A 27,820-nucleotide genomic window follows, 5' to 3' on the forward strand; every position below is an offset into this window, starting at 1 on the left:
CCTGATTTACTTTTAAAACAATTTTAAAGTTTTTGTGCACTTTTAGCATAGAGATTTATTCCTCCTTCCCCATCCCTCAGGTGTAAATGGAGTAACTGAATGTAGCAGAAGTAGTTTTGAGCCCAGGATAATGGAATGAGTGCGTGAGAGGAAGAAAACTCCATAGACTCCTAAGAAAGGGTAAAGTACCAGGGCAGATATTAATATTTTTGAGAAGGGATAACAGTATTTAATATAAATTAAAGTAGGAAATGTCATTGTGACAGAAGAAATGAGGTCTTATGTTTCAGACTGCTTCATTTTTTTTTTTTTTACTGAGGTGCCCTGTTAAAGGCAGGGAACTTTTCACAGCTGACTTATTTCATTGTTCTGTTAAGCTTATGGAATTTTTTTAAAACAGTGATTCAAACAATCCTTAATTAGTGCATCAAATACATTTTGTAAGATTAAGAAGCATTTTCTGCTATGAATTAGGCACTTCTGAAGGTTTATTTGCAATTTCACTGTAAATTGTTCTTTTGAAAGCTTCAGACAAAAAGATTAAACAAAGCCTGTATGAAACCAAGCACGAAGTGCTGTGGTGTCTGTATGCTGTAAAGCTGTGTATGGCTCTGGAAATGACAGACCAAATTTAGCAATGATAAAGGTGGTGTTTGAGCAAGGAACAGCAGTTGTGAGAAAGAAAGATCAGGCCTTTGGGGGGGGTAGAGAAAAGAGGATGGAGAATCCTGCATCTGTTTTTTTTCCTATCACTGAGGAAAATATTGTAACAGAAAAGAATGTGGTTATCTTGTTTCCATAGAATAGGATCTGGTACTTTACATTCTATATATATGTATCGGTTACCAGGTTGACTTCAATATCTGTGGCAAATTTATCCATGTCAGAGTTCCAGTGAGGAGTGCCAAGGAGAGGTATGTGCATAACAACAGCTGAAGATTTGCTGCTACATCCCTCCCACAAAAGAATCTCCCTGGAAACTTCCTCTTGGTAGGGAGAAAATTGTTTGTTCCACCTGAGCTGACTCTGGCACATTTTAGGGAGGGAGGACGCAGATCAGGCCCTTGATCTGGCAGGGAGCCGGGAAAAGCACCTGCAGGATCTGTAGCATCAGTGTCTGTTCCTGCTTCATAGAACCTTGGCAAATAATCCTGGCAAGGGCTTTATTTCCTCTGCTCCAAACCTCAACATTTCCTCATTCAAAAGATTACTTTAGAGGAGGAGAGTTTCAAGGTGTAACAACTCCCAAGATTCTTTTCACAAAGCCATTTGCTACTATAGCAGTGACTTCCAAATCAAGTCTATATCGTGAACTCCATCTCTCATTTATATAAACTACAGCCAAAATTCCCTCCCAGAGCTCAGAAATGTGTTAGAAATGGCTTGAATACTGAGGTCTGTGTGGACTGCTGTTGTCTTGTGCTTTTTCAAGAAGCCAATCGTATCCCATTCCTTCTTGTCCTGTTCTCTGATGGACCCTGCCATGATCTGTCTCCATTCACCATCGCTGACTTGGCTTCCTACGCTCACCAAGGTTACACAAACTCTGCTTTTGGTTTCAGCTTGGCTTGCCCGAGTTCAAGAGTGCAAAGCGCTCCAAGGAGCCCATGTTTCTGCCTGCCCAAGTATTGGAATATGAATCCCAATATAACCAGTTAGATGGTGCCCAGGCCAGTTCTGACCTTCGCTGCTGGGCCGAAGGCAGCACTGTGGTGTTTTACCCCAAAGATACCTTGGCTGGCGGCAGAGTGCAGCGGGGCACAAGACAGGACTCCGTTCTCCTCAGGGGAGAGAGCTTCTGGCGATAGTGGAGATAAAAGGAGTGGATTCTGCTAGAAGGTTGCCAGATGTTTATTCCATTGGTACAGAGATATCTGCACTGGGCCACTGCTGCTAACAGAATGAGGCCGCATGGTCTCATTAACTTTATAAGCTCGGGGACAGGGGAAGGGGAGGGGACAGGTGAGTTACCAACCAGGTGAAGGGGGCAGGGTCTCAAGGGAGGATGACACTTAGACAGGCCAATGACCCCCAGGCCTGAGAAGCATCCTTTGAAATCGACGAATCACACGACGCCTTGCTGGTATGTTAGCCTGATTGACAGGGCACACTCAGCAAGGGGGCGAGGGGGCAGGGAGAGAGGCATAGGCACACCTGGGAAGGGACTCGGAAGTTTAAAACAGGACATTGCAACACACCACAACACCCAAGAAGCTCCTGTGTACAGCTTTGCCTTTCACACTCGGAGCCAACAATCCCTGTGAGATGGCTCCCCTCTGAAGGGAAGGCACCAAACTCCAAACGCTGTGGTGGTGGAGCTCAGGGGAGCCCCTGGCAGTGTGCTGCCCCAGGGAAGATCCAGTGCATTTCTAACCCAGCTCTGCTGGTTCTTTTTTACACAGCATTGCGTTTTTATTGCTTTTCAAAGGCTGATGACTGCATCTGACAAAATACAAGCATCCTGTTATGACTCACTTTATGTATATTTTATTCTCATGGATTTTTACTTTGTCCTTCATCTTTCTTTTCAATGAACCTTCCCTTCAATATCCACTTATCTGTTTTCCTTTCATGACACATCTCTCTTTCATTCCTGGCATCCATCATTTCTGGTACTTTGTTTTAGCACTGATTGCTTTTTTCTTCTGATTTTAGCATTCCTAGATATTGGCTTCCCTACACTTATGATGCCTCTGTGGTTCCATGGTTTCTAGTAGATCTCAGTAGTCTTTTATTTTTAAAATAAAAAAAAATTCTCCTGAATGAAGAAAATTCTCCTGAATTTTCTTTCACTTTCTCTGATGAAGGCTGACCTGAATTCTTTCATCTGATTAAGAGATTTGTGCCCACCTTCACTCTCAGCACAGATGTGTTTTTATGAGTAGCATACAATGCATGCTGGGTGGGAACAGTCATGAGAAGAAGGAAAATGGAATTAAGTTCTTCCAGTTGAGTTCCAGACATAATAAATCTCTATTTTAGTCTTGATTTGCAACTGAAATGTTCATTTGTATTAAGAATTTGCTCAGCTGCCAAAATCTGTAAGCCATGTTGGATATTTCCATTTGGTGCTGAAATTGAGAACAACATTTGTGAGAGAATGACAGGAGGTGAAAAATCAAATTTGTGTGTGTTCCTAATTTTGCCTCCCTGAAAACAGGCCACAAGAGAAAAACAATATCAAAATAAAATGCTGATATATCCAATGTTAGCAATTTCTTCCTGATCTGCTTTCTGCTTTTCCATGTTAAGCTGGTTTTGCTCTGTTCATGTAAACCTGGATTCTTCAAATGTGTAGGAAAAGTGACTGCTCTGGGACAATCCAGGAAAACACAGCCATGCTTGTGGTTTTGCTCTTCCCACAAATAGGAAATGTATTTTCATCTAAGTAGATAATGACTTTCAGTTAACAGTAAGTGGAGCCCTCAGGAGTAGCAATAATATTCTATGTATCATGAAATTATGGAAAGAGCAATCCAGAACAGATGTGAACAGCACAGCTAAGGATAAAATTTTAAATGAAGCTTCACGTCCCTGAATTTTAATTTCAAAATAGTCTTCTAAAAGTTTCCTTTGGATTTTCCTTTCAAATCAACACTGAAATCAATATGTGATTTCTCAGTCTGGCATAAAAAGTTGTTTTGGGGAAAAGCTCAGCTCAGCTTGAACAGTTCATCATTCTCCAGGAGGAGCAAATAAGGGTGAGGACAAGCAGAAAAATTTGGAAGCACACGTTTGGATCTTGTTTTTTAGGAATTTTATGAATCCAGTATGGAACAGGGACATGATACTGAGCTGTTAGTTTGGCACAACTTGAGATTTTGTGTTCAATAATGAATATTACTTACAATGCCCAAGGAAGCAGTTTGGATTAAAACTAATGGGTTCTTGCCGGACTCAGAAAGTACCTGGGGTTGAAGAAATACAGATAATGAACATATTGAGTATCCCAGATTTCTCCTTAGTCTGTTCAGGACTTCTCTTTGAGTCCAATAAACAATTTTAATTGAAAAATCAGTATTTATCTTTTATAAAATTCATCTGTGGGCTCCTGATGGGAAAGGCTGTCGCATGAGGTTGTTGGTAATATGAAACGAGTGGCTATCGCATTTTTCAGCATCTGTTGATAGAGCTTTTCCTCATTAGACTTTCTATGTGAGAAATGTCTTTTTTTTGTAGCTTCCTTACAACATGGCTGGTACTAATTGATATTATAGCAGTAAGTGAAGAGAGTGTTTTACCAAGAAGCAAACATAGTCTGAAATCCACATTTTGTGAGCAGATTTAAATGGCCAAACCCAAGATCCAAGGGAGGCAATGGCTTTTCCAGGTTACACAGCAGGTCAGTGATTTGTGAGAGCTCAGGTGGGCTGACAGCAGCAGTAGGAGTGTGCACCCCATGAGTTCTGCCTATCTCATTTTTATTAATTGGAGATTCAGTCCTGTTAGGCCTCCAGCTGGTTTCCATACTTCTCCCAAATGCAGTTGAGTTGGAAAGTTGACCTTGTAATGACTGATCATTTTCATGTGCTAGGCAGCACAAAGATGTGCAGCATCATTCCTGCATTTCTTCCTGCAACAGGCATGGATTCCCAGGCTGAGGGAAAGCTGGCAAACTCATTTATTTAGTATGAATGTTATGTAAGAGTATATATCCTATCCTGTGTGTTTCTTTTTGTGCAACATCAGGCGGGGGAGGAAGAGAAGGCAATTTTAGAGATTACTGTCCTTAGTGTGGGGATAATGCCATTTATTCCCTTTATCATTTTTTCACTGACAGGCCACTGTTTCCCAAAAGGCTTGATTAGGCTTTTAATTAACTTGAACTGTAAGTGATGTGACCTCTAATTAAGTTTATTTTGTTTCTTCTGGCAGTATAATAATGAATATATTCAAATGAGACTCGCAGATCAACGCACCCAAGAAAGTTAGCAGCTAACAATGAAGGTTGTCAGTAGATGTGAAAAGGGCTTTAAAAGGGAAGTTTTTAGCCTTAAAATTCATCTGGTTTTGTGAGCAGAAATTACTGAGGCGAGTTCCCATCATGTGTGCATGACAGTACTTGGCCCAAATCACTGCAGCTCCCCAATTAATGTCAGCTCAGTGCCTCACGGGCTAGCCAAGTTGGAGTGTTCACTAATGTGTGTCTTTGTGCCAATTATTTCTATGGTAGTGATTATTGCTGGTTTTATGAGAGCACCCAGGCATCCCAGATAATAGGATGTTCCCAGGATCCTGAGCATAGGATCTGATGGCAGAATTGATTGCAAAGTTGTATCCAACAAGTTTAAAACCAAGCTGGATCTTGCTTCAGAATAAGATTGGAAGGAATGAAATCCTATTTTCATGGGTGATGGACTGACTTTTCCACGACAACAAATGAAACCTGCAGCAGTTGCAACAAGGAAAAAAACTTTGAAATGCCACAGGAACATAGGATTTCTGAAGTACAGCATTATTCTTCCTTTTGCATTTTCTGTTTAACAAGTCTCTAAGTTGTACCAGGCAGGAAGAATGTTTTTAAAACTCATATACAACATTAAAAGATAGATATTCCACAGCTGTCAATGTTGCCACAATAATTTTCTTGATGAATGTTATTTTAAGTGTGATGATTGAGGTGAATGAAATTAAAGAAAAAAAATTGAAAGGTAAGCATGTTTCAGATTGTATTAAAACTTAGTTTTTCTTTTTTCCCTGAAGAGCTTTACTTTTACTGACTCGAATGGACAAATGGTTTCTGTGGGTAGTATTGCGTAAGATTGGTGCTGTCACTGCAAAGTTCTACAAAATGTTTGGTAGAAAAAGTTCATAGGTTTTATCTTCTTGTTGGTGAGGCATTTTTAAACTATTTTTCCCCTCCAGATAAATTTGGAAAATTCTCTTCAGTTAAACTCTGTGGAGGGACAGAATGTAAGAAAACAGTGCAGAAGGCAGTCTCACACCTGAGGAGTTGCAGCTGTACTGATCACCAAAGGTCAGGAGCAGCCCTGCCCTGAACAGGCCACAGCTGTGCCCAATAAGAAGATGAGTGCTATGAAAGAGTGGGTGAGCTGGGTGAGGGGAGAGTTGGAGCAGTTGGCTGTGCTGTGAAGAAGGAGTCAGTGCTGTGAGGATCTGCCCATGAGAAATCACCGAGAAGGTATGGAGCTTTTGCAATAAGATGACAACAAAAGTCTTACAGGAGTTACAGGGGCCATAGAAACAGATGGAATTAGATGGGAACAAACCATTGAGACAAAGTGTAACCCTACCAAGGCCACTCCCTAGCCCTGTCCCAAGTGCCCCATCCACCCTTTTTTAAAATCTCTCTGGGAGCACTGACTCCACCCCTGACCCCTGGGAAGCCTGTTCCAGGGTCTGACCAACCTCTTTTTGAAGAAATGTTTCCAAATAACCTAAACCTCCACTGGCAGAACCTGAATCTCTTTTGTCCTTAATCTGTTACTTGTGAGAAGACCCCATCAGGAAAATCTCCTTCCTACAAGGTGGCTGTAAAGAAAAGAAAGGTGACTGGAAGAGCACTCTCTGTAAAAATTGGCTGGAAGGAATTCTACAGTAAAGGAAAAAATAAAATACGGAAGGGAGCCATAATAGGCTGAAATGGGAGTGAGCTGATAGGTGAGGAAAAAGCAAAAACCTGTTTGTGAGGAAGTCAAAGATGGAAAGCAAATGGAGAAGTGTTCAGAGAGAGCAATCCAAATAGCTGCCCTTGTGAAGGAAGGCCTGAGAAACAGAAATCAATGCTACAGTTGGTGTCTGTGCAATTGAAGAGTGGAGACATTATGGGATGAATTGGTATTTCTGCAGGGTTTTTTGTAGTGTTGTATTTAGTTATCATTTGTCCTTACTTACCCTGAGTCCTCAAAGACTCACAGAAGAACATCAGTCCTTTGGGGCTTCCATATGTTGGGTCTGTTTCACCAATTTTACAACTGTTTAGCAAATGAGAAAACTATCTTGTTTTGAGCAGAACAAAGGAGTCATTAATTCATATTGCCAGTGGAAAAGAAATCACATTGATAAAGCAGGGCACATGTGCTTGATTTAATTTGAATTATGTATTTATGAACTTTGCTCTTTTGTAGCTACTTTTAATGAAGTTAGTAAAACAAGAATGTTATTATGTCAATATCAATAATATTTTCTCTGCTGATCAAAACAAAATGACAATTGCTAAAGCACAGCTTATTGCATAAAATGTTAAGACTAATCTGATCATATTTACATTATGTTGGAATTCTATTAATCATAGAAAAGCTTGAAAGCTTTTATCAGTTACCTCACTGTGCCAGGCAACATAACTTAGCTAGGGCTACGTTTTCTTGCTTCTATTAGACATTAAGTTTACTCCTTTGCTGATTTTCTAAAAGCTTTTTACTGCAACATTTGAATTCTGCTTATTGAGGATAAACTATTGTGCCCTGAATTATTTTTCTTTTCTTTATTTCTGGATGTCATCCAGGTACCTGCAATGTATAGACCTGGATTGTGGAGACAAAATGCAAATAGAATTCTTTCTGTCTTTTAACATACCTTGAGAGTTCAGGAACGTGGGAAATACTTGTCATTTAATGGAGTTACACAGCTTGTGTCATGTCTCATTTTGCTTGCTGGAGTAGAACACTGCTGAAAGTAGCACAAAGTATTTAAAATGTCACTTATTTGTAAGCTGACTGGTTATTTTAAAAGAAACAGAAGTGGTATCTATTGGTACCTTTGATTAAACATTCCAGAAGGTGTTGGGGATAAATCTTGCAAAAACATTACTGAGTTCAGCATTTTTCCATGGAAAGTGAAAGGGAGGTTTGATTTGTGGGAAGGAAACTTTAGCACAAAAAAATAGAGGAAAAAATAATTTTGTGTTAAAGAATAATGTGCATGGGCAGGGAATGAAAATTAAAGCTTCATCTTAACTGCAATCATTTTAGAGTCAAGAAAATGTAATTGCCTCGAAAAAGGATCATATTACCAATTCATTAGTACTGAGTTTTTTGGCTTGGAGTTTGTGAAGTGCCTAAAATTCTTTGAAGCAACTTGTAGAAAAATAGATAAAATCAGGATATTATTCTTTGAAGAGACTTGTGCATCACACCCTTGATTCCATTGAAATACCAGCTATTAAAAAAATACACCTGTTCAAGCACACTGTGTTGCAAAGACATTGGCATAAAATATAAAACTTTGTATTTTTTTTCTTACAAGTAGAGGCATAAAGACAATGTTCAAGATCATGCCTTTCAACTTTGTGTTTTGCAGCAGTATTTTTTAGCAACTGTAGCTTTTGGATCAACAGTCTGATATAAGTTTCTGATTTTATAAATGAACATGAAAAATTGTTTGTGTGACCCAAATATTTGAAAATTCCTTCCACTTATTTCAAGTTAAAAAGAACCTGGTCAGCTCAAAATGCCAGGACCTCTGAATTCTGGTGGTGCTATATTAAATCAGGTAAGTGTGTCTAGTTTGCAGTTATTTATGGAAAATAAAAAAGAAAATTAATCAGGGAAATCATTGAAACAAGGAATTCTTTTCCAGCAGCTTCAGACAGGCACTTCATATCTTTAAAACAATGGAGACCTATTTGCTGCCTCACAACAGGAATGTGGATCTACCTTTTTGCCCATTTAACTGAGAATATTCCAAGGCTCTCCTGAGAGCTGAGAGAGAAGGGAGAGAGCCCTGCTGAAGGTGATTCAGAATTTATGTGCTGCAGTGCTCTCTAGAGGTCCTTTTTCCTCCACTGGCTATAGAGGGAGTCCAGAGGAAGCTGATTGAAATGCCTCAGCTTGGGGCTTCCAATCGTGGGAAGAGAGGAAAAAAACATAAGGGAAAGAAATTGTGATACAACTATTATATACATACATAAATATATATATTATTTATATAGAGAGAGAAAGAGTTACTTTTTAAAGTGCTCTGTAAGGTTGTGTTCATGTTTTCCTCTTAAAAACATTGGGAAAAAAAGGCACCAAATTTAAAGCATTGTTTCACCAGAACACTTGAGGTGCAACAGTAGATTATTCAATTTTGCTCAAAAATTAGGTATGTTTTTTCTCTATATCCCATTCTTCCTCAGCATTCTGAAGACAGTAGTTTAATTATTTCAGGTGTTATTGAACACTAATTTTTTTTTTTTTTTCTTGCAACTGTGGGCTATGAATGCAGGCAAGTTACAATTTTTGCCACAAGTAAATCACACCCTTGAACTCCCTATTTTTCCCTGTAAGTGCTCTTTCCTTGTGCTCATAACCTGCAGTGTCTTCCTAGCTTCTCATTGGTTTTGGCCAAGAAAAGATGAGTTTTTTATGTGGGTTTTGGACATGCACTTGCATTCTGAGCTAACTTTGTAAAGGTCAAATGCTAATTTGGGTCTGTGCTCAGGAATTGGTGTCACAGGCTGGAGAAGGCTGGCAGGTGAGCATGTGGTGTGGAAATTAGGGCAGGCTTGTCAAGCAGTACACTTGAAATGAAAGATTAATAAGCCTGTCTTTAGTCAATGAGAGCACCTGGCCCAAGAAATCCCCTTCTGTTAGTGTCAAAACCTGACTGTTGATGGTTTGTACTCAGATTTTGCTCTGGCCACAGTGAGTTTGTGCTAATCTAAGGGGTGTATGGCAGCAAAGGAACTTTAGCTAGCCTGCAGATTATCAGCCCATGGTAATAAATGTTAGCTTTACATGAACTTTAATTTGTGATGACGGCATTAAATTCCATTTATTCCCCCTGTATCATCTAATTTCTGCAATTGTTGTATTTATCTGAGAACTTTGAAGCTTGGAAAGAATGAGATTTCTTACAGAAGCTGTAAGATGCCTGTAAGTGTTACTCATATCTCTGGATGTGCACACTTTACCACCTTGGAAAATTCCCCAGCTGAGTGTGAAACAGTCCAGCCTGCTGTGGCTCAACACCCATGCTGGAGTTTCAATGGGTCTTCTCATGTTGGTGCAGTTTGGTTTCTAAATCAGTGTCTGCTGACACATCTCAAAAATAGGTTTTTTTACTACTGGAAGTTATTTTTGCCTTTTCCTCTGGCCTGTCCAAATCTGGGACTGTGCAGCTACTTGGCATCACATTTTGCCAGGGAAGGGAGGACCTGCTGTTTAACAGCTGCCCCAGGCCCCTCAGGCTTCACTCAAGCTGCTACTTCATAGAGCAGGAAAGGCAGAGGGCTTTGTGTACATCACCTTTTTTTTCTTTCATGGAAAATCTTTCATCTGGCTGGAAAACAAAAAAGCTTTCTCAGCAAAACAGATCATCCTCCATTTCATTGTCCAGAGTGAGCTGCTTTTCCAGTTTAAAGCAGTCACCTGTACTTTGTGTTTTAGCTTCTCCTTGGAATTTATGCAGCAATTTTTATTCTTTTAAAAATGTTTATAACTCAGAAGGAAACACCTCAGGTTTTTAACATCCAGTTAATCCTATTGACAGTAGAATTTAACACCATGACAGGAAAATCCATTTTACCTCACCATTTATTACTGGGAAATGCCTTCCTTCTCCTGATAATGACAACGAAAAATCCTTTTTCAAGGGCATTGTTTGACTTCTGATTTAATGTAAGTCTTTTTCTAAAAATCCCCAGATCCAGCTTTGTTTACACAGTATCATCTATTTAACATCATTGCTCTTAAGAGGTTGCTTTTTGATACATCAGGCCAGGTATTTAGCATTTGCTTTTGCTTGTTCCAGCTTCTCCATGTAACTGTATCATGTGATAAAAGGCTCCATGAAAAAAGAAAATGCCCCCTGGATAAGGACTATCATCACTTTCCCCCTCACTTATTCTGCTTCATTTTCAAGAGGAAGCAGAGCTGCTAGAAATTTCCTTCACCAATGGCACAGGTTTCCAGTCCTGCTTCCTATTTGGAAAGGCAGTTCTTCATATTTGGAGCATTCACAGTGAGATTAAATACAAGTCATGAACAAAGATCAGTGCACAAGGAAAACTCCCAACTCTTTATAATTTCTGGTTTTACTTACTTATAATTTCTTTAGCATGGAGTCTGTGCTTGATGGAAACGTTTTAATGGATTAAGTTGGCTTTAGGTAACATCAATTCCATCCTTTTCCCACAAAGAAGAAAAGTAAACCAGCAAGCAGTCTGCAGTATAAATTTCCTTACCTTTTTTTAGACAAAGCACTTGCTTTGAGAACTTCATGAGGAAAATAACACATCTTCACTAGAAAGATAACTGCTGTGTAGATGTGGAAAATCTGAGTGGAGGGGAAATGTTTGCCTTTACGTAAATCTGCTCATTGCTGGTGAGTCTTTGGTTAAGTCACAAATAAAAAACCAGTCTTTGTTGGGAGAAATGTTTCTTACACATGTATCTGCACACTCACAAACACGTAGGTCTGCTCCTGGGAATCCTTCAGTGAGACCCAGGGAAACCTGAATTACTTGCAGAGAAAGAAACAAAGTGTATCAGAAGCCCATATGAACTGGCATATAAATAGGCACACAAGAGTAACTGTGGAAATTTGTTACAGGGAAAAATAGCTTGTGCGATGTTGGAGTTCAGTTGGCTTTTTATAATTCTTTCTCTATTTATGCAATATACATGGGATATTATTTTCTGGATGGAAAACTTCTGGAGCATAAAAGCAAAGGCAATCCTCTCTTGTGGAATTTCTAAGAAGGGTTAGACCTCAAGGGAACAGAGACACATTGGATGATTAGTATATGTAGGAAAATTGCTATTTCATCTTGAACCTTAATGGGGAAGCCCCCATCTTTTTTTGGTCAGTTAAACTTGGGCTGAATTGTATTATTTACACACAGTATTGACCTTAAAATGACTCTTCAGGACACTAAGGAGTATGCCCACTTAAGCATGTCTAAACAGCAGATGAATGCCAATCATTCTTCTTGTACTCCAGAGACTGTCATAATTTTTGTGTAAGAAGAGGCAATTTGTGCATCTCCTTACTGTGTTAATGTGCTCTTTCAAAAGACAAGTTGTGGGGTAGGAAGCAGGTGAGACAAAGGTGACTTATAAGGTAAAGACTCGGGTAATAGACAGAGAAGATGAAAGTAAAAGATAGCCCCTGCAATGTCTTTCATCTTTTCTAGATCAAGGGGATTTGCCAGATTAGCATGAAAAGAAGACTGTACCTTGTACATTGTGTAGCAGCAGATGTGTCAGTACTTTCAGAAAGGTTATTGCAGCACAGTTCTATAGTGTAGGCATGCTTTAAATATTTGTGTGTATCTGCTAAGTTTTAAGACTTGTTTCTCTTTACGTATCTACTTTTTTTTTATCCATACAGGCAAAGTAAATTTTTGCAGATTAGGAAATTTCAACAATGAAAGTGAGTTTTTTACATTCCTAGATCCATGGTTAACCCTTTTTATCAGTTTCTCTGATCTGTGAATACATCCAGTTCCATACTGTCAGCTTGTTGATAAAACCTTTTCCCCCAAAATGATTACCTTGGTGTCAGGTAGTGGAAAACATCACATCTTCCTGGGACAGCCTACACAAGAGAAGTACTTGCTGTTAAGGTAGGATGGCTTTGTGAGACTCAGGAATTCCAAGCAGCCACGACCAATTCAGAGTAATCTGAAAATAACATTTTAGTTTTAAATCTATTATTTTAATTATTTTTATTGTAATTATTTTCATTATTTAAAGAAAAAAAAAAAACCCTAAACCCACAGGTCTGGAAGGTATCAGGTAACATTTATTTTCCTCAAACTGAGAACTGTGCTTTGACATAAGATCTTCACCTATCTGCCTAAGAGTAAGGCCCTGCAGTCAGTATTCCTCCTTAAATTTCCCTATCTGATTGAAACACTTGCTGGAATCCCAGCTTAAATCCTACAGCTTGACAGTTGCACAGAGAGCTCTCTAACCTGAGCCATTCATCTGCCGAGGCAGCCTTACAGCTCAGAACTGTGACTCCATGAAACTCAACCCCCTTTTTCAACATCCCAGCCAGCTTTGTATCTTTTTGTTCCATTACACTTATGTTTCTTATTCTCTTCCTCCCTTGCCTTCTTTCAGACCTTTGAAATTGCAGGTTTTCTTCAAAGTCACTGCTGTGCTCTCTCTTTGACAGTCTCATGACAGGAGAGGCTTTTTCCCACTTTATGACAGTTTAATAATACAAACTGTGAAGCCAGAAGAGCTTGTCTGTGTTTTCTGAAATATTCACTGGCACCCAATATGTTCAATATTTAAAATCTCATATCATAGTTAAAACATTCCAAACAATCTGTGGTAGAGACAGTGTATAATAACCAACGTGTTTAAAATGCTTTTTATGAGATACTATAAAATTGCCTTTCCCACTTGAAGTGAATAATTCATTGGGCAATAAAAGTCAAAAGCAATTTACTATTTAGTACATGAAATAAAAGCAACAGGATTAGAATAGCTGTTAATTTTCAGAAGACCCCATGCCTGAATGCTCAATTCCTTTGAGCAGTATTAATGTAACTACTGAAGAAAACAAAGGGTGATTTGCTGCCTGTTCTCAGTGGACACATGAGCTGCACCTACACCTGCACATCTGAAATCCTGATCAGCCTTGGGGCATTCCTGCTGGCTGTGTTTGCTGGAGAGCACTGGCAGGGTTTGACAGTTTAGCTACAGAGGAGCAGCCCAAGCAGGTGATAGAGGAGCACTCGTGCATGGTGCCAGTTCAGTGTTGTATTGCCATTTAATGAGACACAATTAGAGACAAGGCTCTGTGAAAGAGAAATAAAGTGCTGCAAACTGCAGCTTGTCTTGTCTGCACAGTGAGATGTGAGAAACAAGCAGGATATTTACTAGCCTCACTTCATTTTCACTTTTCCAGTCATAATAAAGCAAATATATATGAGTGCCAGGTTTTCATGCAGGAGAAATAGTCTTAATGTCATACACCTACACTGTGCTTATAGAAAACACAAGTTGTTAATAATGTAAAAATTGTCATTGGCTTTATCTTTCATACTTTTTAAGGAAAATACTGACTTCGCCAACTTCTGCCAAGTTCTGTCCAGCACAAATTATTCTTGGGTTATTTCTCATGGACTATTGTAATACTATTCATATACTGAATAATTGACACTTTTTTCATTTAAACAGAGTCTATTAGATAGCACTCAACTGTAAAAAGTAAGGTAAATTTTATGCAGTGCAAAGAAGCAGAATGAGATCTTCCCAGGCTGATGAATCTTGTCTGTGTGAGGTACTTCACTGGATTTTCACTTTTTCTGGAAGCAAATCCATTGTAATCAAGCCAACCTTACCTGTAATACTGAGAGAACAAGAGCTGCATCCTTTGATCACTGGGATGCACAGTGAACCATGGAGGTGTTGGCAGAATCCCTGGGCCACTCTGCTTTCTGAACCAAAGACTACCATGAGAAAATGCATGAGGTTTGTTGTTTGTTTGCTTTAACTTTACATGATATTGAGGTATTGAAACTCTATTTAATGAATGCAGAGGCATTCACTAGGAGAGGGAGTGAAATGCTGTTGAAAGGAAAACCTGCTGCAGGAAATGCCCATGATAACATCTGTTTTGGCAAAGAAGTGAGACCTGGACAGGCAGTTATCCTGAAGTCTCCCTCACAGCCCTGAGGAAAGTGTGGTTTTGTTTGTAAACACATGCTCAGAAGTTTCTCCATATGGACTGAGGAGTAAGTCTCACAAAACCATATGTAGCCATTATACTCCTTAGGGAAGGGCTGGAAAAGACAGAAGATGAGCCATATCCTCATCTGCTGCTCTCCTACAGGAAGGAATCCAGCATGAACAGGTTCACCCAGAAACCAAGCACGTAACTGCACATTGTGCCACCAGGGGGAAAGGGACTGAGAAATAATGGCCATTGTCCTCTACAGCTGAGAATGTTCCAGAACCCACAAATTCACCTTTCAAATGGCACTCAATCTTCCAGGGAAAATCAGTAATCCAGACAGAAATCAACAGAGCACTGTGCATGCACCAGCCCAAGGTACAGCAGTTCAGGCTGCAATAAATTTTGCACTTAAGGAGAAACTGAATCTGCTGCTTCGCATTAATGACTCAGACCTGGTGCTGGAGCCTGGCATTTGTGGGGGCCTTTTATCCCCTTCCTTTTTAATACATAGAAGTGCAGTGGGAGGCAGAGCTTTCTGCAGCACTGTGTGCCTTTATCACCAGTGCTTTGCAGTCCTCAAGTGCTCAGGGCTGTAGCACCAATTCACCAGGGATGCAGAGCAGCAGCAACAAGGCAGGGATGCACAAAAACCCGGGAGTGCCTGAAACATTCCCTTGATCTTGCTCAGCAGGAGGTGCTGCTGGATCTGTGCAGGAAAAGGACTTTGAGGACCCCACCTGTCACTCTCCTCTCCTCCCTGGCGTGTGTGGAACAGTGCTGGGAGTCTGTCACAGACATCTTTTGCGGAAAATCCTTTCTTTAGGATTTTCCCTCTTCTGGGAAGCTGGGCCCCAGAAGGAGAATGTAAACAATTGTTATCTGCTGCTGTGGAATGCAACAGGGGCACCTGTGATTGGCCCATGTTCCATGTTTAAAATTAAGGGCTAATCAGAGACTGAGCTTTCTCTGGGACAGAATCAGAGAGAGCTCTCTTGTTTATTCTACTCCTGTTCTATTCTTAGCATAGCAGCTTCTGAACTTTTCTCTCTATTCCTTTTAGTATAGTCATAATGTATTATATATCATAAATTAATAAATCCAGCCTTCTGATCATGAAGCCAAGATTCTTGTCTCTCTCTTCACCCTGAAGAACCCTTGCACAGCTGTGTAGCAGGAGCCTCGCTGCAGCAGGGGATGGCTCCACTGACTGGGCATGGCCTGTGCAGGGGACAGGGTTAGGGTGAGGATGGACAGGCTGCAGTGCCTGACCTCACCCTCCCAAACTGGGGGTTCTGCTCAGGCAGCCCTTCCCACTGGACATAAATTCATCTCTAAGAGCCACCCTTTAAAATGCTGTCCTGGTTATCTGATGGTTTGTAATACTGCTCCTCAAAATAGTCTACAACTAGAAATGGAACAATTCTGATGTAGGCAATGCTTTTAAAAACATATTATTCTGGTTATTCCCAGAAGTAATGAAAATTTCATTACACAAAGTCAATTTACCTAAAAAACCTCAAAGGACAGGACCTTGCAGGTGAATTAAAATCCTCTCTTTGTGTTTCCGAATTCAAAGGAACAGAATGATGTTTCATGGACTAGAAACCCATGCAAAATATTTTCTCCATTGTTGATTCTTGGCTAAGAAATCCTGAAAGGAACGCTCTGACTCACGATGTTGAATCAGCTTTTGGATCTGTGCAGCTCACAAGCAACAAAAAGATGCAGGAAGAAGGAACTTGGAAGGGAAAAAGGAAAACACATTCCCAAATATTTTTGAGGCTACTCAAGTGAAAATCCATCACATGGGCTCACATGCCAGCAGATCAGTTTTATCCAGGCAGAGCACACAGTGTTTGATATTCATTAATGATTTTGTGACAAATCAGATGTATTTTCATCTGCAGGTATAAATACATCACTGAAGATCTCATTTCTCAAAAATAGCAGAGAGTGCACAAGGATCTAAAATTTAAGTTGGATTTACTTTTTCAGCAAGCCTTTGTGCATTTCATTTTCAATGAGCTCCTATTTGAAATGCCATCTCCAGAAGGCAGCACCTTTAGAAGCTGTCACTGCCAGCATCTCATCTCATAGCAGAGAGCTCACTTTTTATGTTAATCTCAAATTCTCCAAACATATTATATGTACTGAATCCCTCAGGAAGGCCTCACTGCTTCTAAACTCAGCATATGGTGAGCAGTCAGTAAACTGGTCACATTTTAGCAGGCTAAGCTTGGAAGAGTTTTAACACAGAAAGGAATGGGATGTGAGGGCTCCTTGTCATTGTGCTGCCAGCAGGAAAATCTACATTCTTGACAATTCATTACTCATCATTTTCAGCAAGTGGCACTGATGCTGCCTCACAAAGTGAGCAAAGGTCTGTCTCAGCACTATTGGGAGGGGTTTCATGGAGAATCAGCTCATGGGGTACAGCAGGAGGCTCTGGAGCCTGTGCTCTGCCAGCACTCCTAAGCATATCTGAACAGCAAGTGTTTGCAGACTAAAGCAGGACACACAGATTTAAATTGCTCTGAATTGTACACAAAGTTAAAAACTTCTTGAATATACCAAAAGAAATAAGTTATTTAAAACTAACACGGTCCCTTTTTGTGTGGGCGGGAAGGGAATAAGAGAGGAATCACACCAGGGGAGCGGCCTGCTGTGAGAGCATTCAATATCCAAGACAGATTTTACCACAGTGCTTTGACTTGTTTGGTGTCTGAGGACAAGAAGAAGCAGGAGCAGATGCTCAGTTCCATGAGCAGCACAACCACTGTAACTTAGTCACCCAAAGGCAGCTGGCTGGTTTCCCCATTTGAGGGAGAAATTCGTCTTGGTGTGATGCAAAAAGCATTTATTTTGCACTGCTTATCATTTTGTTTATCTGACTAGATATAAGCGTGGGATATTTGCTGTCATGTGTTTTTGAGAGGATTCATTAATAAAAGTCAATTTTAATTGGTAATTCCAAGGCAGTGAACATGACTGCTGAATAGAACAGACAGGTTGGAAGCACTTGGTATCAGAGAGTGTCTTTGCTGTCACACATCATCTCTATCCTTGCTCCCCTCTTTGTGCCTGTTTTCTCTGCAGTAACTCAACTTTCTCAAAAGCAAAACCTCTGAGTCTGGGGAAATTTCCTGTAGGGCCCACAAACAAATCAGCTGGAGAGTTTCCAGAGAAGGAGCCAGGAAGCAAAGCTGGTGGAAAGCAGCATGGAAGGCAGTGTGTCTGTCCCTACAACCCTCAGCATGGGAGGATGCTCTGCAGCAGCCCTCAGCTCCCAGGAGACAGAGGGCTCATTCCAAAGGCAGGAGGGACAGGGCCACACTGAGTTTGTGTTCCTTGACCTCCCAGCTGGATAGTACTGGCCTCTCACTTTGTTTTTAATTTTAACTTCACTGAAAAACCTGTGTTCATTGGTTGCTATCATCCTCAGGATAAGAATAGCAGAAAATGAATATTAGAAACCATATTTCCCAAGTTCTATTGTGCAATCACATAAGGCTATGCAGAACTAGCTCTACTTTCCCACACGAGGCCCTTGTTGCACACTTTTCACCCTGTGGTTGTGAGGAAGCTCCTTGATCTTAAACAGCCTGAACAACTCACACACATCTGAGGGACAGAAGGGCATAAAACTGAAGTGTGTTTGGGAAGAAAATCTGACTGGAACAAAATATTTTCTTTATCAGTAATCGATTTTTATAGCTTTGTTAGAAAACTCTTGGCCCTGTTAATTGCTTTAAAAAGTATGTTTTATTGCTTGAAAGATCTCTTTTATCATGGAAAACTGTCGAGTTCAGGAGGAGAAAAAGAAACATTATATTAATGGGAAAAGGAGAATGATTTTGTTAGTCTTGATGTACTTTTAAAGAATTTGAATTAAGCTACTGACACTCCATCTGATTTTCTGCAGTGCTGTACAATCTGGTAAGTAAGTGCTCAATTTATCTGTTTCTGTATGTGTGGTGAATACTCCATGGCCATGTATATAAAAATAACATGCAATAAAAATAACTGAGTAAACTTCTTACTGACATTTGGATAAAATCATTTAACCCGAAAGTGATGTGGTAATTGCTTCTTATCATAGCAAGTGTCTAGTTTTTCTAGACTCCACTGAAAATCTGATCAGTGAATAAATATAAATGTAACTATAAATATAACATAGTTGTTTACTGGTGTTTCTGTGTTGAAATTCTGTATTGTGGAGACTTTTTAAATGATGACAATTTGACCTTTATCTTATAGGCAAAGAGGATGGGTTTTGATACGTCTTGCTCAGTTTAACTGAATCCTAAAAAAAAATGTAGACACATCTTCATGACCTGCAGACCTCATGGTGCTTCATAAAGAAGTCGCAAGAACTTCAAGCCAAATAAATAGGCTTAATTTATATTCTTCCCCCTAAACAGATCACAGCAGAAGAGTGATATAATGTGGGATTCTCAGTTCATAGTTGTAAACAGGGTATTTTTATATTTTCATGGTTTTAACAATTCAAGAAAATGGGGTAGATGGGAATTGTCAGCCTTGAAGAAGTAGCCACACTGGGATTTAGCTGTACTGCTGTCCCACATGCCCTGCACTGGACTGTTCAGTCTGCCAAGATAAAAGTGTTGGGAACCCAATGCACTTAAAGGATATCTGATATGACCTGTAAGCAGCCTGGTATCTCTGTGCTTAATAGTCCAGACAGCATGAAAAGCAGAGAAGAGAAATTCTGGATTAGAACTATTTTATAAGCAGTAGCATACATTAAAGGCACTTGCACCAGTTGGTGGTATAGTACTTGTGGTACTTGTAGTAGCAAAAGTAGTCACCACTTTGGAAAATTGGAGACAAGCACTTAAAATCAAAGTTAGGAACTCTTTTAAGGCTGGATTTATAATGTCTGGAATTATGTATGACAGGTCCATCCTTTCATATGCTGTATAATTCCCTGTTGGCAGCAAACCAACTCTGTGAGGGACATCACACACCAAGGCAATCCTAGCAAGGAGACATGGGCAGGTAAAGAGAAATAGCAAAGTCAGGGATAGTGTCAAAAATGTCAAATTCAGGATCATTCAATGGATCATTCACAAAACCCCTGCCAAGTCTTTCAGAAATGATGGGTTTGATCCACAGGTGCCTGAACACCACAACTCCTCTCTTGACCACAGACACAGAGGACTTTAAGGATTCTTCACTGAGCTGAATTACAGCTCACATCAAATACTAAAGGCAAAGTTTTCAAGCAGACTTTGCTTTCTGCAAGGGTCCATATATAATAACAAGAATTGTTATGTTGCTAGGTTTCTATTCTCTCTTCCATGCAATTGTCAGTCAAGTGATTGCTTCATGTAAAAGATTATAATAATTGTAATCAAATATAATTTAAAACTTATGCTAGGTGGGCTGATGTTGCATCAGAACCACTCTCAAAGCTGCAATTAAATCTTCTGTCAGTGTTTTCCTTATAAAGTCTGGTGTTCATTGGGTTTTTCATTTATTCATGAATGTTTATCCAAACTTCAGATGCACTTGTGCATAAATATAATTAAAACGTGTTTATTTTATATGGAAGATAATTAGTAATGTAATGAGCTGAAGGTCAGAGCAATCACGGGCATTTTTACTTAGTCTGTACTAATAACTGTAAATATCTTTGCACATGCACAATTTCCTTGCAGCTTTGGCATGCTGGCTTTAAAAATGTCATTTTTCCCTGTTTTCAATTTGTACCCTCCCTTCAGGTGTTTATGAATACTGACACAATCCCTATTTGGTGCAATCAATAGCTGGAACTACACAAATACATTTTTTTAATGCTAAGGAGGATGGAACATTTGAAGTCATGCCTAATACTCCTTTCTTTATATTGATGGATTGATTGGATAGGGATAAATGGTCTGAGGGGCACTGACAGAGTTATTCTCCATAGGTTTGAGTCCAGTTCCTGCACCTTTGATAATTACCTGGACTATGACTGTACCAATCTGTGAGCAACCTGACCCAACCAGCTCTGCTCTGACTAGGTGACCTCCAGAGAGCTCACCTGAATTTTTCTGGTATTTTATTCTGCTATTCTATCACACTTTATATCATCACAAAACCCCTTGTGCTGGAAGGGAAGTTGCTGATCATTACCATGCAGCTCTTGTACTGTGAATTTCTCAGTGCCCATATGGCCTCCCACGTTAGCAGCAGCAAAAGGACAGATGTTTTTGTTATCACAGCTGGAAGCTGAGTTGCTCAATGAACAACAGAAAGCAAATCATTAGACAACAATCCTTAATGTAAAATACAAATCAAGCAGGAAATAAGTAAAAATTGTTTGGAATCTCAGTACCATGTGATGTTTTTCATGCAGTCTAGAAGAGTAAATGCTACAGAAACACTCCTTAAGGTGTGCAAGCAGTGCAGGAATCAGAGGCCCTGCTGCCTGTGGTTTTGGCCCCATGCAGCCTTAAAGAGAGGCATGTTGCAGTCAGGCAGGATCTGCCAAGGGGAGAGGAAAACAGATTTGCTTTTGAGAGTTAACTCAGTTCTGGTAAACCATGAATTCCATCTGGCAGCGGGAATATAGAGTTCTGTGATACCACAAAAATGTGTGAAAGGTAAAGTATGTTCTTAAAAATTGCACAAAGCTGATGCTTGAAAGGTGAGATTCCCTCATCTGTGTGTGATGGTGGAGCCATTGGGCTCTGTGGCATCTGCTCCAAAGCCAGAGGACATGGACAGAGCTCTGAATTCCCACACCCAGGAATCCTGCTGCTCCTGGTTCCATGCACACACTTTACTGAGTGGTCTAAGTTTGGTCTGGGGCTCCACTTGGGAACTGCAGTCACGATTTTTGTTTGCTGGTAATGAAATCCACTTTCCTGCTTCTCTTTCACAGCTCCTCATGATCTGAACCTTGAACAAGGCACAAACCTTTCACACCTGGCAGGACCCTCCTTGTGCCCAGGGAACAAACTGCTGGAGGACCTCATGCCCACCCTGAGCCTGGGGTGCTCCAGGTGATACTGCAGGAAACAACTCCCACCTTTCCTACTTTGGAAACTGCACTCATGGCTTATTCTAGTGAACACAACTGCTGTGTTGCCCTAAGAAACTTTATTAATAAATGTGTGATATTAATGGTTAGGCAGGTAAAATGAATGCTGAATGGAAAGGCCTGAGGCTTGGTGTTTTCTTATAAAAAATGTGATTTGTGCCAGACGTGGCGTCTTTGAAAAATCTGTAATCCCAGTGATAAAGAAGGACTGACTTGAGAAACTGGGAACTTGACCACAGAGAGATTTGGGTAAGGTTTCTAAAACAAAGTGATTCAGCACTTCTGCTCCACTGCTTTCTGAGTATCTAAATGTCTTTTGCAAATGGAACTTAACTACATTGGAACATTAATTTCTGAGGGGCATCATGGGAATGACAAAATAAGGAGCTAAGCTTGGATCTCCTGCAAGTCCATCAGTTCTCTACCAGCCCAATGTCAGCTGGTGAATGAGAACCAAAAGATGAAAGGAAGCACTTATGGGTAGAACTGGAATGAGGAGAAATATTAGAATTCAGTAAATCACAGATAAAGTGAAAACTAGATCACATTTTAAGAAAATATTTTCTATTTTACCATCCAAAAATTCCAGTAGTAATCAAAATAAAGAAATTAAAGTTTACACTGTTCCTTGCTTTGTATGAACTCTTTCATTGATTGCAGAGCTCTAGAAATGAAGAATTGGTTTGTTCACTGTAACATTTCCAATGAATCATATTTAAGGAGACACCCTGGTATTATACTTGAAAGCCATATAGCAGGGAAACATAATGACCTCTCTTGTAATCCTGGAGTTTTCAATGGAGTATCCTCATGCAGCAGTAATTTGATATTTTGCAGTTTTAAAATGTAATTGAAAGCACTTTTATTGGATGTGTTCTCATTACAGAGCCACCCAGCCTTCATTTGATAAAGCTGTTCAGGAACAGACTGAAAATGAATGATCAGTCAGAAGGGAAAAAACTCCTGACGAGAAAGGGGAAATAAAAAGCCTAGAAAAATTTTAATCACTGTAAATGTTGAGATAATGGCATTGCTCTTCAAGGTATTGTGATTTTTTTCTCTGCCAGCATTCAGAACCTCTGTATTACATTAAATGCTTCACTGCAGTCTTGCAAGGTTTCTAAGATGTAAACTGGCAATTCACTGAAGCCGCAGAAGCAGCAGCACTGCCTCATTTTCCCTGGGTGCTACCAGATTTCTCCTTTTCCCTACCTGCTTGCCTTTACTGCCATTTGATTTGATATTGCAGCTTCCATGTGAGCTCCAAGCAGCTTTGGGAAGTACTTACAAACAATAAGTAGAAGTGAATCTGGTTTTCTTTGCAGCTCTTGCTTCTCATTTTCCTATGTGCTGTTCAGCTTTCCTGATTCAGCAAAGCACCTGGCACTTCTTTTATGCCTCAAATTCAAATGAAGGAAGTGGAAGTTAGGTATTCAGTAATTATGGATGATGTGCATTTGAAATTGGAAAAATTAATGTCATAAGAACCAGCTAGGTTTGACAACTGGTGATGGGGTGTGATCTGTTTATGTAACTCAAATGGAATGGAATGATGCCAATAACTCAAACTAGAAAACTTTTAAACTGCAATTTTTTTTACCTACATAAAAAACTGACATAGATAAGAACCCACAAAAGTGATCAAAAATAAACAGATCATGAGACTCATCCTGTTTCCTTTTTTTCCTAAACTGTTTGTAGGCTGAGAGGTTTTTCTCCATGCTAAAGCAAGTGATAGGAATTTTGAATTCTTGTGCTGCTAATCTCTAAATGGTAAATGTCCCTCAGTTTTGTTAATTTGTTTCAGCAGCTCCCACCAGACCATTCTGATTACCACAGATATGTTTTATACTGATTGATTCAGAGACAATAGACAGAAAAGGTATAAACCCATACAGCTTAAAAGAGAAAAGTAACTTTGACTTTTGTAATTAAGGACAACCCTTCTCTCACTTAGCAATAAACTACATTTAGATTTTGTCAGTAATTGGCAAAAGAACAAGTAAACAAAATCTACACATTTTTCACTTAAGTTTCATGTCTCATCTGTTCTAGAATACCTTTATCTGTCTTTTTTGATGTGCTGATAATGAACAGTTGTAGCATGCTGGGAAGCAGAAGGAGAAAAGCCCAAACTATTTATCAGAGAAAATCTTCTGCTTATTTGAGCAACAGAAATGTAGCAATACCTCAATCTTAATTTCAAGTTCAGTTTAGTTCCTAAAATATATAGCTTCCTCTCAGGCACTTCTCATTTTATCCTTGTTCCCTGAAATTATTGCAGTTACCCAGTGCCATTTTAGCCTCCTGTGCTCTAAATATTTCTGCTTTCTACTCCTTTTTCATTTGGTCCATGTATATTTTTTCCTTCACCTCTTTCATCAGTGTCATGCTCAGGCTGGAACTCTAAATAGGTCTTCAGAAATGCCTTATCAGTAAACTGGAAATCCCTTCCAATTTCATTAATGGACACAAGTGTCAAATATTAATTTTCCTATCATATTTCTTTCTGATGTTTCAAATACTATAAAATACAATGCAATTAATCTAGTTCTTTCAGTTTTTAAAGCAGAAAAGCGGTAATAAATAATTCCTGCTTAATTCATTTGAAAATTAATTTTTTTAAAAATTATTCATGTCAGGGGAGGGAGAGATAAAGCAGTGAAATAACCTACAGAGAATACAGCACTGGAGGATGCAGCTGCACAAGTTTCATACAATGATCCTGAATGCTTTCTAGTACCTTTCAGGATATGTGGATTAATTTAGACCAGCAATTAAGACAATAGATCAGAACTCCCTATTCAGATAATGGCTGTAAGATTATTATGGAGGGTTTCTACTGGCTCATTTAAGTGTTTGCTGAGAGCTGACATTTGCCAAAACAGCCAAATTCTAGGATTCACTTACATGCCAGGGTTCCTGGAGATCTCAGTGCAGATCCAAACAGTATTGAAATCTGTGTCCCATTGTGTCACATGTCACAATTCTCTGTAAAGCAAGTAATGAGGGATTCAGAAGCAGCTTCCATATAACAGAATAGAAAAATAGCAGTATGGATCTTGAAATCCTCTGGTTGGGGAACAAGGATACATATTATAATTCCAAGAAGCAATATCTGATATCTTCTCCAATTTCTGATTCATCTCCTTTGGTTTTAGTATTAAATATTTTTGCTTATAAAGGAATGCATTTGAATATAAGAAAGCATGGGGAAACAAGGAAAAAGTAAAGCAGGAGAGGGCAAAGAAGCCTTTGGTACTTGCAGAAAAAGAAAAAAAAGGGAAAATTTAACACAAGTAGATTTAAACTTCCAAAAAACCCTGGGTTTTACAAAGTATTTTACTAATTCTCTCAGCATTAGCTTTCTAGCAAATACCATGGACCTGAACTATCAGATGAGAAGAAAGGCTGAGCTGTCTTCAGCTGCTCCTCACACGGCTTTGGCACAACTGGTCAGGAATGGGAGGAAATGGCCACTGGAACAACGTCTGGAGAAACAGCAAGGAAAAATGATGGGCATTAGAGAAGGTTTAGAGGATTTCTGCTATTTAAGGATCTTAAGAATTACTTTGTTGTCAGAAACTGATGCATGATTCTTATTTTGTTTCCACAGTGTAAAGTGATTTGCTGCAATAAAGCATTTCAATCTGCAGCTGATTTATGAAATCCAGTTTGGCCATCCTGACTTTCTTCCCAAATATACATGAAAAAAAAATTTATACAGAGATATCTTAATTTTTCAAGTTACTCACTCTGATTTTCCCCTCTGAGATATTTTTAAAAAAATCCTCTCCTTTTTCTAAAAGATAGCAGTGAATGCAGAAAGGTATGGGTAACATTTTGCAAGACTTCACCTGAATTCAGAGACTACTGCTGAGTATTTAGGAGAAATCATTAATAAGAAGATTTATTCCAGTTTGGGGTATTTTGTATTTAGAAAAGTGATTCCCAGGAGATAAGGTGACAGCTGTCCTGTAGCAGCATTAGCAGTGTACTTGCAGCAGGGTTTTATGGATAGATGTTTTGCAGATTCTACTTTCTCTCCCTATGCAGTGTTTGCTCCCTCACCTGCTGCAGGGAGAGAAAATGGAGTGAAAAATTGCATAAATACACCCAGAGTTATACCAGGGTACTCTCTGCAGGCTGTGGAAAAGTTCCACTTTTTCCACAGGGAAAAGTCTAAGTACATGATATGATGTCCTCTGCCCTGTGCAGGTCCATGATGCTCAATAAATAAGGGAAATTTCCTCAGTCAGAGACATAAAATGAGAGTTTTGCACCTATGCCAGGAGCAAATGATGTTTTGAAAAATGGGGCTCTTACACTGTATTATGTATAACGCTTCTCCCCATCGCCGTTCATCCATCCAGATAAAACGGAACCTCTTTCCTCTTCAAATGTCAAATATGTAATAGATATTTGGAAGTGGAAAGGATACCTTAGGGTACATGCTAATGCACTTCCTTCAATTAGGTTTTATGATTATGACCTTTATTCCAACAATAATTTAATGTTTTAATTAAATTTGCAACCATTTTCATTGCTGCAAGATGTCCTTCATCTCTCTGAACTGTAATTTAATGAAGTGGTTTTCAATCACAATCAGCAATATCTAACAAGAAATTTTAATGCCGCTTTTCAGGAATCTAAAATGGATCTTTCATGTTTTAAAACAAACTTCATACCAGGGCTATGGCAAGGAATAATTCCAACATCTACTGTAAGCAAAGAATACACATTTTCAGTTTTGGCAACCAAATGTGAAATATTAAACTCTAATTAGAAAAAGAAAATAAAAGATCATTTAAGTAAGAATGAGGAAGGCTGAAAAAAAATTAAAAATTAAACTAATAATAGCACCTTGGTGAAAAAAATCCATTAGAGATTACAATGCCTCTTGATTTATGCCATGTTTCTTACTAAACATCAAAATCTGCATGCAGATTACTGAGTTCAGTCTTCATATATCATTAACATCTCAAATCTTCAAGAATCCATTTGCTCAGAAAATAACCATTGACATGAGAAATATTAATCATGTTTGAACACCTTTTGACAATATTGTGATCTGCCCAGCTACAGGCATTCATGAAAGGAGTGACTTACACAATGCAAAAGACTTCTGAAATAGATTACAGCAGAATATTACTTGTGCACTTACCAAAAATGTGTGTTGAAAACAGCATTTATTCTTTTGAAAACATCAGTCTAGCATTTATTCTTCGCAGCAATTTCTGCCCGAATTCAGTCCTCTTGTTTCTGTACAGATGATTTCTTTTCAACCAGGGTCATGTTACCAAAAATAACAGCAACAAGGATATTCAGCAAAGGGGAAAAGAACACAAGAAAAAAAATGTTCAGAATATTTATTTTGGAAGAAGAAAATAAACTACTGCTTTGCATTCTTTATATAACAGCAGCAACTCTGCACATATTTGCACAGAAGGGGGAAGCACAGCAAAAGAAACAGGAAAACAGTTAATATTGACTCACCACCTTAGAAAAATAAAAAAAGAAATAGTATTTTTCTCTTTCTTGCACATAGATTTAAACTTTCCTGGAAGGACATCCAAGACTGGCACCTCTTTGTGAGTATTTTAACAAGAATCAGGGAAATCTGAACTAGTTTCTAACTAGAAAAATGTATCAACCTGGAAATAAAAGGTGGAAATCAGAACACCTAGATCTGAGGAAATTTTGACAGTGTCTGCTAACATGGATTAGATGGATTTTAAATTCCAGTCACAATGCCTGGGCTGAAGCCAAACCTGACAGCAGCTGCTTTCAGTTCATGTCTATATATTGGGCACATGAAAACATCTATCTAGTCTGGGGCTGTAGATGTGTTGAGGCTTGATGTGGTCAAAGCCACCTGAAAGTAGCTAAAATAAAGAATTAAAGCAGTTTGCAATGCAGGGAACAGAAGTGCCAAATGGAAATGAGAAGTTTCCACGGGAGGGAAGGTGTAAAGCAGGAAAGCAATGGTACATGTGGCGACAGGAGAAAATCTGGGCTGCAGTGAAAAAACAGAATCTCTGTTCTGATAAAGTCTGAGGAGATGCCAAGAAATATAACCTGGATTTTGAGAAAGCAGAATGAGCCCTGTAACGCTGTCAGCCCTATATAATGTCAAGTAATTTTTTTCCCTGAATTCTTTTCAACCTTCTATAGAACAAAGGTACCTTCTAC

The 27,820-nt window shown here is 39.2% G+C and overlaps 2 long non-coding RNA genes across 3 annotated transcripts; one reads left to right on the forward strand and one right to left on the reverse strand.

Moving 5' to 3' along the window:
* Positions 1-11,007: 11,007 nt before the first annotated feature.
* Positions 11,008-26,931, reverse strand: LOC141729216 (uncharacterized). The gene is made up of 4 exons (XR_012580594.1): positions 26,793-26,931; positions 25,015-25,119; positions 24,539-24,619; positions 11,008-12,569 (listed from the first exon to the last, which is right to left on the reverse strand). It is a non-coding gene; the product is annotated as an uncharacterized LOC141729216 (long non-coding RNA).
* On the forward strand, positions 18,024-25,311 carry LOC113460262 (uncharacterized). Of its 2 annotated transcripts, XR_003382062.2 has the most exons (4): positions 18,024-18,516; positions 21,470-21,590; positions 22,515-22,670; positions 24,993-25,311. It is a non-coding gene; the product is annotated as an uncharacterized LOC113460262 (long non-coding RNA). The 2 variants fall into 2 exon arrangements; XR_012580593.1 differs by having other exon boundaries at positions 22,515-25,311.
* Positions 26,932-27,820: the final 889 nt, after the last annotated feature.

This window comes from Zonotrichia albicollis, chromosome 5 (genome assembly GCF_047830755.1).
Source record: "Zonotrichia albicollis isolate bZonAlb1 chromosome 5, bZonAlb1.hap1, whole genome shotgun sequence".
Classification (NCBI taxonomy): Eukaryota; Metazoa; Chordata; class Aves; order Passeriformes; family Passerellidae; genus Zonotrichia; species Zonotrichia albicollis.